Here is a 10660-nt window from a genome sequence, read left to right as displayed (position 1 = left end):
TCCTCTCAGTGGAGTGCTTCGCCGTCTCCACAATATTCTCCCTGAGATGGGCAGCCTCCTCAACATGCTGGCCAACCAGCACAGTCAGTTCGTGTTGACGCTGCAGGATGGTGGTCAGTTGGAGGGCAGTGCTGGGTGATGGTGTACTGGATGCTGTGCCCTCAAATGCATCCACTGCAGCAGGTGAAGCCACCATGGGGGACATAATGGCTGGATTGTTGTCCTCAACAGTCACATCAGACCCAGGTGTCTGGAATTGTGCTGGCTCTGGAGTTCTAGGGGGACTTGGGGTGTGCATCTCCATTGGCCCAACTAGGGTGTCCTCAGGATCAGATAGGGGGGCAGTGGCGGCTGCCTCACTAGCAGAGCTTGCTGCAGCTGATGGTGGGCCCTCGGTGGCTGGTATTGGTGCCTGTGGGTTCACCTCCGGTGGTGGGGCTGCAGTTTGTGGTGCAGCTACTTCTGCCCTGGCAGTGGCACTCCTACGATATTTCCCACTCATCAGGTGTGACCTTCCCCCCCTTACCCCTGGATGTTGTGGGGGTGTCCTCCGAGTCCTGTGCCCTTGGCCTCTTACTCGTAGCTTGTGCCTGGGATGCATTAGCGGCATCCTCACCATATGTATGTGAGCCTGTCAGGGACAAGAAGGGGGATGGCATTGGTTGTGTTTCAATATACTTAATGCAGATTACATAAATGATGCAGTTTTGGCCATTGGGACTTAGTAGTTGTGGATGCAGGTGATGTGCCAGTTCAGTGCCTCATCCATGCATGGTTGTGTTTGGAACTTGTATCTGGTGATGTGTGCATGTGTGTGTTTGGGTCTGACACTGACATGGTGAGGGATGGAGGCATGTGTAGATGTGTGTCCATGCATGAGGGCAGTCTGTGCTCACATATGGGGGAACAGTACATTCACATCACATCCTGTCATGTGTACACTCACCTCCATCCGAAGTGGTACCCAAGCCGTGCTCCATGGTGCCTACTCCCTCAATGGATTCCACAGCAATCAGGTTTCCACAGGTCACCTCCCATTCTTTTAGTCTGATTGGTGAACCAGCTCCACCTGCACTGGCAATGCGGTGGTTTTCCGCAAGGATGCCCCTCACCCGCAGTCTGTCGTCCCACCTCTTCCTGCACTCGCGCACCGTGCGGGTGCTGGTGCTCACTGCACTGACTTGGACTGCAACTTGAACCCAGATGGCTTTTTTTTGGAGTAGTGTTGGCCGCCGCATGTCATTTGCAAAAACAACCTCTGCTTTCTCAGCCAGGGTCTGTGTCAGCATATTCAATTCCTCTGCTGTAAATTTCTCCTTGCGCTGCCTGTCAGTACTTTTTTTTTAATGCCTTGGGCATGATGCAGGTGTCCCGGATGATTTTGAACTGCAAACACCTCAAAACGGGTCCAGGGGGCAGAGGATGGCAATGGATTGTGTTTTTAAAGATGGCCGCCGTGCTCTTTTCCCGTTCCTGTGCGATGACGCTATTTCTGGTTCCGCAATTTAACGGTTGTTCCGCAATTTAACGGTCACCGCTATTTGCGGTGACCGCTATTTGCATGCAGCAGGAGGGCGGAGGTGCAATATGCACTTTCGTTGAGGGCGGTAGGTGAGCGATGCCCCGAAAGGGTCCGTCGGAAAGAGCGCTGCTCGGCAGCTCCCCCGCTGACTCGGAGTCGCCCTCTGCCGTAGACTCCCAGGCACCTCGGAGGCAGCCGGGCCTAGCGTGCGTTTGCATGAAAGACCAGCAGCCCCGGGTCCGTTTTTGCATGGCTCTGCCCCCACATCTCCAGCAGCCTCGGTGCCAGGGCCCAAAGTCACCCCGAGCTGCCTGGGGGGGGCAGGCTCCTCCGAGCGCCCACCTTAGATAAGGCTTGGCCGTTCGGGGCCGGCAGGGGCGAGGAAGGAAGGAAGGAAGCAGAGCAAGGACAGTGTCCCCCATGCTCTCCTCCTCCGGCTGGCTGGCTGGCTGGCTGGCGGCTCCCCTGAAAAAGGAGCCAAACGGCAGACTTTTTCACTTCCGACAACTTGCTCCAAGACACGGAATGTTCAACAGGACATCTAAACAAAAAAGAAGGAAGAAAGGGGAAAAAAAAAAATAAATAAAAAAAATAATTTGCATAAGTACAGATATATTTTGCCGTGTGTGCTCTTCTTTTTCAAGAATCGCCCAAGTCTTTCTTTTTGACAGCTTTGTTTTCCCCGAGTGGGGAAGTGCACCAGTCCTGGAGGTACTGCAATACCAGGTTGATGCGTGGAGTGGACAGAGCAAGCTCCCATTCCATCTCCCTGTTCCAAAAATCAATTTAATATATGGTCCCCAGATAGAGGACGTATCAGATATTAAACTGATAAGACGGATTTTTTCTTTTTGACCGGTCTCCACATCTCCCCTTACAACCGTCCCTTTCCTCCAGCAAGGTAGTTTATACTACTTGCAACTATACGCCAATTAGTTCTCCAATTAAAAGTTTGTCACAAATTAAAAAAGAATTTGGTTAAAAAACTGTCAAAAGAAAGACTTTGAGCTAAAGCTCTCCCTAACCCAGATTGGTTAAACAGTTAGCGTTCGCCAGTTGTCTTGTTGCCAAATCTTTTGTGCCTCTTGTTTACCCTTGTCTTTGGCATCAAGACAGTAATATGTGTATAAATAACACAACGCTAACTTAACACACTCCTCTGGAGTTATGTTTTTGTGCTATAGCACTAGTAGTGATCTAGCTTTCCACAAGGCTTCTTTTGTTGCAGATGTGATTTGATAGAAAAGGATTTTTTCTTGTTTCCCTCCTCCCTCCCTCCTGTATCCCTGTCAAAATCGATTCGAAAGTTAAGGTCTGCTCTCCTGTGAGAGCGAAAGTCAGAATTTCAAGTTTTGCCCACACTTGTTTGGCAAACGCGCAATTCCAAACGAAATGTAGTGTTGATTCGTCTTGCATACATTGTTCTCTAGGGCATGTTGCTGTTTTGGCAAGTTTTCTCCTGTGCATGAAGGATTTCAAAGGCAGTGCGTTTGTTAGTAGCTGCCAGTTTGTCTCTCTGGGTGTTCGTTACTTTTGCTTTCGCAAAGGTTTTCCAAACTTTGTCTAGTTTGTTTCCCCCTAGGTTGCCCACTGGTTCCGGGGTTTCATTTAGTCTTTTTTGTTTTAGCATGTCTCTGGGTTCCACCCATATTTTTTTTTAAAGTTCTTGATCTTCCACTGTTGGCAGGAAATTGCCGATGCTTTTGTAGAAAAAAGGTGTTTCCATTGCTTTTGGTAGTGTATTACTTCTCGGTATTATCTTGTGCTTTTCCAATATGTTCGCTATTGCGTACCTTATGAACGGCGCTGCCATCGATGCTGAGTGCTTCAGCGTGTTTAAGCAAAACCCTACATAGTGTCCTGTAAGGAAGTCTTGTATTTCTGGTACACCCCTTCCTCCTCTCTCTTTTATTTTATACATAGTCTTTCTTGCGACGCGGTCCATCTTTGAGTTCCATAAGAAGTAGAACATCAGTCTTTGTATTTTTCGCACCTGCTTAATTTTTGGTGGGAAGATCAGTGCCAAAAACAGCAACAATGGGAGGATGACTGCTTTCATGAGCAGCACCTTCCCTTCTATAGTTAGCTGTCTCAAAGCCCAGAAATTGATTTTTTTCTCTATTTTCTGCGTTGTGCTTTCCCATTGTTTTGTCCCGTCCATCTGTTTGTCAAACAGCAGTCCCAGTATCTTCAAACTGTCTTCTGTTTTGTTTACAGGGCATGGTGTGAGATTGTTCCATGTTCCTATCGTTAGTAATTGGCACTTATGTTTGTTCAGTTTGAATCCTGCCGCTTTGCAAAAAAGTTCAGTCTGTGTCACGACCTGGTTCACAGATTTGGCGTCTTTGCACAAAGCTGTTACGTCGTCCATGTACCCTATGGTTTTTACTTGCTCTGGGGTCCCCGGCACTGGGGCTCCTGCTATGTCTTTGTGACCTCAGTCCGATATGTAAGGGTTCTACCGCACAGATGTACAGAAGTGCTGATAACGGACATCCCTGCCTAACCCCTGATAATATTGGAATTTGTTCAGTCAACTCCCCGTTGATGCGGACTTGACTATAGACTCCAGCGTTATAGCGTGGAGATGTGTGTTAGAAAGGGTTTTGGGCAACCCATTTTCTCCATTATCTTCAACATAAATGGGTGAGAGACTGTCGTATGCCTTTTCAAAATCTAGGCTTAGAACCCCCAAAGGCTTTCCTCGATCTTTTGCTGATTGTATCGAGTCTCGAACGATCAGTAGGCTTTCATGTATGCGTCTGCCCGGGACAGCGCACGTCTGGTCTGGATGTACTAAGTGCCTGATTACTGCTCTTAATCTGTTGGCAATAACTTTTGCTAATATTTTGTAATCTGCATTTAGCAATGTTATCGGTCTCCAGTTTTTGAGGTCATCTCTCTCTCCCTTTTGCTTGTACAAGAGGGCAATCGTACCTTCCCTCAGGGTCTGTGGCATGCTGCCCTTCTCCGCCATCTCCTCGTATAGCGCGAGCAAGTCGGCCCGATCTGGTCCCAGAGTTCGGTGTAGAGTTCCACTGGGAGCCCGTCACAGCCCGGGGTCTTGCCGCGTTTGAAGGAGGTGGCCGCCTGGTGCAGCTCCCCTAGCGTGAAGGGTGCGTTCAGGCCCTCTTTCCTCCGGTCCCAGTGTCCTCGAGATCCCAGCCAGAAACCTGTCTGCCTGGGCTCCCTCCGACGCCTTAGGCGAGAAGAGGCTGCTGTAGAAGTCCGTGACGACCTTCATCACCAGTTCTTTCTCGTCTTGGAGGTTTCCCTCTGGGTCCCGTAGTTCCAGTAGGGGTGTGGTAGTGGAGTGTAGCTTCTTGAAGAAAAATGCGTTGCATTTTTCGTCCTTCTCAAGTCGCTCGACCCTGGAACGGAACATGACTTTCCTAGCTTCCGCCTGGAAGTGGTTTTCCAGACCTCTCCTGGTTTCCTCTAGGTCGTCTTGCACGTCCCAGCCTCTGAGCTCGAGGTCGAACAGTCCCTGCAACCGCGATTGCAGGGCCCTGAATGTCCTCTTCTTTTCCCGTGCCGCAGCCCTGCTGACACCCTGGAAGAAGCTCCGGACCTGGGTCTTGACCCACTCCCACCACTCCCCCGTGGATTGAAAGCAGTCCTTCATGCTCCTCCACTCTGCGTATGCTAACCTGAGGTTTGCCTTAGCCTCTTCGCTTTCCAGCAGCGTGCAGTTCAGCTTCCAGGATCCCGGCCCGGCTGGGAACTTCCCCGAAAGTTCCCCTGTGAAGCTGATTGCTCTGTGGTCGGTGAAGTGTACCGCAACCATGGAGCTTTGTACCGGCTTTACCGTCTGGGAGGTGAAGACGAAGTCGATCCTGGAGCGCACAGAGCCATCGGGCCTACTCCAGGAGTAGTTCCTGGCGTTCGCCCCCATGCCCCCGATGACATCCCTCAGGGAGGACTCCCCGACAATCTCCCGGAGCAGCCGGGACGTTGCGTCCATTCCTGCAGAGCCGGGGCCCGTGCGTCCGCCCTCCTCTATGGTGCAGTTGAAGTCACCCCCCATCAGGATGGTCCTGGAGGTAACGAGCAGCGGTCTCAGGTTTTCGAAGACTTCTAACCGTTCATTCTTGGTCGGGGGGCATACACATTGATCAGCCGTACGGGTTCTCCTGCCCATGAGCCGTCGATGGACAGCACTCTGCCGTTCACCTGCTCTGTTACTGATTAAGCTGTGAAGTGCCTTCCCCTTACAAGGATGGCCACTCCTGAGGATTTGCAGTCGTTCCCTCCTGACCAGAAGGACGGCCCGTGACTCCACTCCTCCTCGAGTTGTTTGTACGAGCGGTCATACGGTATTCCACATTCCTGGGCGAAGCACACATCGCAGTTCTGGGCTGCCAGATAGCTCATTGTGCCTGCCCTTCGGGTCCTGTCCTTCAAGCTTCTGACATTCAAGGTGAGCAGTGATATGGCCATCTTGCAATGCGTAAGATACGGGTTCTGGTTTCTCTGAGGGGTTGTTCTTGTTCGGATCTTGGATCAGTCCTGCTCCGAAAGCCCCTCCCCCTCGTGTTCCATTCCGTCTGAGTCCGAGTCCGTGCCCGGCCCCTCCTTGTCCTTGTCCGTATTCCCGCTGCTCAGGCCTTCCAGGCTTTGCAGCATTTCTATTGTCCTTAGTCGTTGGTGCAGGAGCGCGATCTCGCTGAGGGGTGTGCTGTCGTCCTCCTCCTCGGAGTCCGAGCTGGGGATCACCACCTCTTCTCTTGCTCTTGCGTTGTTTCCTTTGAGGAGGTCTACCCTGGCTTGCAGGGCCATCCTTCTCATGGCCCGGGAGAGTCGCACGGGGCTCTCCTTCCCGCTTTCCTCGTCAGCTTGTTCTGACGCAGCTTCGCAGTCGGACCTGCTTCTGCTCCTGAGTCTGCCAGACCCATCCTTTTCCTGCTTCCCTTTTCTGTCCCTCCTTAGCTTGGACTTTCTCTTCCCTTTTGCCCGGGCGCTCCCTTGGTCTTCGGGGTCCGAGAGGTCTTCCACTTTGGAGGGGGGGATGTATCGTGGCTGCCGTTTGGGGGGCTTGTGGTGCAGCTGCCTCTGTCGTTTCGGGTGCTGTCGGCTCCCCCTCTGCGGGTGGCCCCGTGGCTGGGGCCTGAGGAGCTGGGGTGGTGGTTCCAGCTACCTCCGGTTTTGCCGGTGTCGCGGCGACCAGGGTTGGTCCTTCCGGCTCTGTCGGTATCGTGATGACCAGGGTTGGTCCTGGGGCTGGCTCTGCCGTGCTCGGCTTTACCCGGGTCTGCGGGGTTGCCGCTTTCTCTGGGTGTGCCTTGCTCGGGTTAGCCTTTTCCTGTGCTTTCTGTGCCCGTTCTCTTTCCAGGCCCTCATTCCTGATCTCCGTCATCAGGGTCATCGGCCCATCCGAGGCCTTTTTGCTGATGACTGTTCTCCTGTCCCTTGGCGGTGCCTTAGCCGCCTCGGTCGTTGGCCTACCGGTCGGCTGCAGCACCTTGACTGCTCCGCTTGCCGCTAGGGCGTAGGACTTGGCCGAGTACGGGCACCCGTAGTACGTGTGCCCTTGTGTGCCGCAGAAATTACACCTTTTCTGTCCCGTGCACTCGTATGTGTCGTGGTCTGTCCCCCTGCATTTCCAGCAGAATGGCTGGGGGCATGCGTTGGCTTTGTGTCCCTCGCCATTGCATTTCCTGCAGGTGAAGGGTTGTCCCTGGTACCTTATCCTCCCTTCATCTGCTCCGAGGTAGAACACCGATGGCAGGTGCTTTAGGTCATCTCGACCTCCGAAGCCCTGTTCGAGTTCTAGCGTGGCCCTCCATGAGGTGTTCCAAACCCCATTGGCGTCCCTGATTTTGGTGGGCCCATCCTTGATGGTGCCATACCGCTTCAGCAGGGCGCCTATGTCCGATTCTGAGACGTGCGGGTTGGTCATCTCTACCGTTATCCTTCTCTCTCGTGACTCCCGTTGCGTCTCCATCTCGAACGTGCTGTACGGGGCCTCCTTTTTCTTCCCTTGGAAAATGTCCCAATATTTCTCGCAGAGGGCCTGCGAGATGAATGTTGGGAGGAAGACCCCGCATGACAGGTAGTCCTGGAAGCTTAGGACCTCGCTGGGGCTTACCCCTGCTCCCAGAACCACCTTGTCCCAGCACATCTTGCGGTCAAGCATTGCCCGCTTGCCGTCGACCTCCTTGACCTGCATCCGGATGGTCTGTTTCATCCTGTGGTTCAAGGGGTAGGGCTTTCTCGCCCAGGCCGAGCCGTTTCCCCCGGGTTTGGCCCCTGTCACCTTGCCCTGGGGGTCTGGCTTGGCCCCTGTCGCCTTGCCGGAGGTCCCTGGCTTGTCTTTCTGCCCTGGTCCTGGGCCTCCGGCCGCTGGTTGGGTCCCACTGGTGACTGGTGACCGGTGAGGTGCCTCCTTTCCCTCCAGCTGTACTGGGGTGGCTGGGCTGTGCCTCGCTGCCGCCTTTTCCTGCTGTTGGGGGTGCCCCCGCCTGGGTCCCTGGGTCTCCTTTTCCAGCTCTTCCGGCCCCTGTTGCCGGGTTTCCCCCAGCCCCTGCCGTTGGGATTCCCCTGGGCAGGGGGGTCGGGGCGTTCCCAGCCCCTGTCGCTGGTTTTCGCCCGGCCCCTGTCGCCGGGTCCACCCCGCTGGGTGTCTCTGCTGCTAGCGCCGGCCCCACTTCCATGGAGTCCTCGTGGGGGCATTGTCCCCCTTGGACCAGCGCTTCGCCTTGCTGCCCTGAGCTCTCTGCCATGTCTAGGATGGCCCCTGCTCGATTTTGCCTTTCCAGCTCCCCTGAAAAAGGAGCCTAAAAGCCCGCGAAAATTCGGAAATCGCACTCCGAGTCCTACTGGGTCACTTTTTGTCCTGCCAAGCGCTAGGAAGTGGGTTATGGCTGCAAGCAACCAAGCATAAATCCCCACCTCAAAGGGCCGAGTCCAAAAAGGATCCTGGGTAAGGTGTTAGGAGAATAAATTCTCCAGCATAAATCCACCTATGCGCCAGAAATGATCACCAGTGCCTATAGTATTAATTCAAATCCAAAAAAAAGATAAGAACAGATTTTTTTTTTTTTTTTTAACGGTCTCCACATCTCCCCTTACAACCGTCCCATTCCTCCAGCAAGGTAGGATGTACTACATTGCGACTATATGCCAATTAGTTTTCCAATTAAAGGTTCTCACGGGTTATCCGTGTATTGGTTTAGAAACTGTCAAAAAGGGAGGCTTCGAGCACGGTCTCCCTAGACGCTTGTGCCCGAGCCTGACTTTGTCGACCTTTTCCGCTGGAAAGAAAACAGGTCGTGTTAAGTTATGGTGTACATTACTTACGTATCCTCGTCATGCTGCCTCGCGTGCGGCCGACGATTCCTTCGTTTTCTCCACTCAGAGGTGGGTCCTGTTTGAGAAAAAGCACAAGAACATGTTGTGTAAATGTACGTTTACTCACTCTCCGTCGTCGTCGTCGTTGCTGTCGTCCTCCGGCCCGTCGATGATTGCGTAGTCTCTCAGGAGGCTGTGGACCATCCGGCGGCAGGATTCCGTCGTCGTCTCTTTCTTCCCTACCACCAGGCGGTTTCTGGAAAATAGGAGCACATCTTTTACGCAGCACAGGATTCTCCAGCAGGCCTGGGTGTCTTCCTGTGCGTGGGTCCCCGGGAACAAACCGTACATCACTGCGTCGGCATTGATGTTTGCTGTCGGGATCTTGCCCCCTAGTTCCGTGGCCAAGTCCCGCATCAAGTTGCGTGCGTAGGGGCAATCCCAGAGGAGGTGGTACTCTGTCTCGTCCGCCGTGCAGCCCCGGGGGCAGTTTCTGAAGCGGTTGAGACCCCTGGCGTGCATGAACGCTCGCACCGGTAGACCTCCCTGGATGGCCATCCAGGCTACATCTTTGTGCTTGTTCGTGAGCCGTTTCGATGCCACATTGCCCCATACGCGCTCTGCGGCCTCTGATGATAGGGTCCTGATCTGCTCGCAAACGTCCCTGTCACGAATGCTTTTGTGGATGGCCCCATTCTTCCACTGGTCCCGCCGCCGCCTCCAGCTGGAATTCTCGTACAAAACGCTCCGCCTCAGCGTAGTACCAGGGGGCCGTCCAGTTGTATGGGATCCTGGCGTCCCACACCACCCATCTCAGCCTCCGCCATACCGGGAGTAGGAAGAAGCGGGCCATCAGGAAACCTACGTGACTTTCATCACTGCTCCTCAGCGTGAGCCTCACGCAGTTGCAGGTGAAGAAGCCTCTCAGCATGGTGGGGATGTCCGGCACCCCCTTCCCGCCTTTGTCGTGTGTCTTGATCATGGTTGCTCTCTTCACCCTATCCATCTTGGAGTTCCAGATGAAGTAGAATACCATCCTCGTGATGGTTTTTGCAGTGGACTTCGGCACCGGCCAGACCTGTGCTAGGTACTGTAGGACCGGGAGCACGTCATTCGCCAGAGCCAGCGTCTTCCCCTCTATGTTCAGCCTCCGCAGGCTCCATAGCCCTAGTTTTTGTTTGGCTTTCGCCACGCGCTCGTCCCATGACCTTTTCGCGGCCCCCTCGTAGCCGAACCACACACCCAGGATTTTCATGTGGACCGGTCTGATGGGGAAGGGCAGAGGGTCAGACGTTGGGTCCCAGTCTCCGAAGAGCATGGCCTCTGACTTGGTGCAGTTTATCTTGGCCCCTGACGCCTTGCCGAAGTCCTCGCAGGTCCTTACGAGGGCCTTGATCTGTGCAGAAGACGGTAACGTCGTCCATGTACAGGGAGCACTTCACTTCCCCCTTGCCTTCGCTCCCTGGCACTTTCACCCCTCGTATGTCCTTGTTTTGCCGGATGTGTTCCGCCAGGAGCTCGATGACGCAGACGAACAGCAAGGGTGAGAATGGGCAGCCCTGTCTGACACCTGACTCCACCGGGAAGGAGTCCGCCTTCCACCCGTTTACCATTGCGCTGCTGAAGATGTCTCAGTACATGGTCCGCACCATGTCACAGAAGAAGTCTCCCAGACCCATCGCTCGCCGGGCACGGTCCATGAACTCGTGGGACACTCTATCGAAAGCCTTTTCCTGATCGAGGCTTACCAGGGCCGCTCGGACCCTGCGGTCTCTGACGTATTCGATCGTGTCTCTGACCAGGGCCAAGCTGTCCGCTATCTGGCGCCCTGGTATCACGCACGACTGG

General features: G+C 54.1%; 1 pseudogene; it reads right to left on the bottom strand.

Annotated features, from left to right (window-relative positions):
• Positions 1–2211: 2211 nt before the first annotated feature.
• Positions 2212–2384, bottom strand: LOC138460399 (U2 spliceosomal RNA; annotated as a pseudogene).
• Between the last annotated feature and the right edge of the window lie 8276 nt (positions 2385–10660).

This window comes from Ambystoma mexicanum, chromosome 4p (genome assembly GCF_040938575.1).
Source record: "Ambystoma mexicanum isolate Mex_15411 chromosome 4p, UKY_AmexF1_1, whole genome shotgun sequence".
In the NCBI taxonomy this organism is placed as follows: Eukaryota; Metazoa; Chordata; class Amphibia; order Caudata; family Ambystomatidae; genus Ambystoma; species Ambystoma mexicanum.
This window is presented reverse-complemented; position numbering and strand designations above follow the sequence as displayed.